This window comes from Echinops telfairi, unplaced genomic scaffold (assembly GCF_000313985.2).
Source record: "Echinops telfairi isolate 266 unplaced genomic scaffold, ASM31398v2 ScPeMD7_18;HRSCAF=68, whole genome shotgun sequence".
NCBI lineage: Eukaryota > Metazoa > Chordata > Mammalia > Afrosoricida > Tenrecidae > Echinops > Echinops telfairi.
In genome coordinates, this window is record NW_022103915.1 from 41,643,732 (window position 1) to 41,645,113 (window position 1,382).

General features: G+C 51.6%; 1 protein-coding gene across 1 annotated transcript in view; it reads right to left on the minus strand.

Moving 5' to 3' along the window:
* The window catches only part of MTHFD1 (methylenetetrahydrofolate dehydrogenase, cyclohydrolase and formyltetrahydrofolate synthetase 1), a 50,451-nt gene that overhangs the window by 44,644 nt on the left and 4,425 nt on the right, over positions 1–1,382 (minus strand). The gene's annotated exons all lie outside the window — the stretch shown is intronic.

Consider the following 1,382-nt stretch of genomic DNA (forward strand, 5'->3'; position numbering starts at 1 on the left):
AGAAAAGCTTCTAACATTTCAGTTTTGATCAAAGGACTGTCTAATCGTGTGCCACTTACTGCCGAAAACTTTGACTGGAGGATAAGGAGAAAGTAGGAGTGGGGTGTCCCTGGAAGCCGGAATTCCACACAATGCCCTCCCCATCCCATGGGAACAGGCAAGAGTAAAGGCAAGACAGGGGCCACCAGCACCTGCACTGCAAACGGCAAGGTTGTTACAGAGCTGCCACAATCATGGGCTACTTCAAGGAACAAAGGGCTGAGAAAATCCCCCTAATGCAATGCCATCAAGTTGATTCTGACATATAGCGAAGCTACAGGGCAGAGTAAAATTGCCCCTGTGGGCTTTCCAAAACTGAATCTGTACGGGTGTCCTTGTGGGGCAAGGATTACGTGCAGGACTGCTGAGCCATAAGGTCGCAGTTTGAAACCACCAGCCGCTCCTCGGGGGGAAAAGACAGGGCTTTCTACGCCCACAGAGAGTGAGTCTCTGAAACTCACAGAGCCAGCTCTACCTTATCCTATAAGGCTCAACATGAGCCGGCATCAAGTCTGGTTTGGTTTTGGTACATCTTTATGGAAGCACAAAGCCTCATCTTTCTTCCAGAGGTGTCCTTTGAGAGCCATGGGTTTTTCTATGGTCATTTGCACTTTAGCTCTTGCCTGTGGTGCTCCTAGAATTGTGGTGCCTCTCTCCTGGTTCCTCATGGGTCATTTTCTATACAGGTTTGTGCCACCAGTTCGGGGCACTGTTCAACTGCATGTATGCCCATGATCGTGTGAGGTGTTTTTGTTGTTGTTTTTTTAAGCAGCAGCAGCTCTCCTTTAATTATGTCCCTTTAATCGTTTTAACGGGAGAAAGACTGGGCTTTCTACTCCCATAAAACCATTAGTCTCAGAAACCCACAGAGGGTCGCCAGGAGTCAGCACGGACTCGATGGCAGTGAATTCGAGGTCTGAATGGCTTTAAAGACCACGGGCCTCAGAGTAAATGAGCTGCAGAGCTTCAGAGCCCATCCTAAACTCCAGCCCCACCCAACCCCACATCTATGCTCCCCCTCCTCATTCAGTCACAGCCCGGCTCTGCAGCCTTTCCCTCCTGGGCTGCCTGCCAGGGCTCCTGCGCAGGCCAGGGCCAGGGCAGGTCCCCTAAGATCCAGGCTCAGGCTTGGGCGGAGGCAGCCAAGGCTACACAAAGTCCGAGAACAGCCTTGCCAAGAGAATGATGATGACAGACAGGCCACCACTGCCAGTGGCAACCCTGTACCTACTCCCTGAGGTCACCTCTCTGTGACCCCCACCCATATGCACCCAACCTGCTCCCATGCACAAAATCCCAATCTGGCACCCAGTTCAGCGACATAGCTCTCAGACTTATTTTTG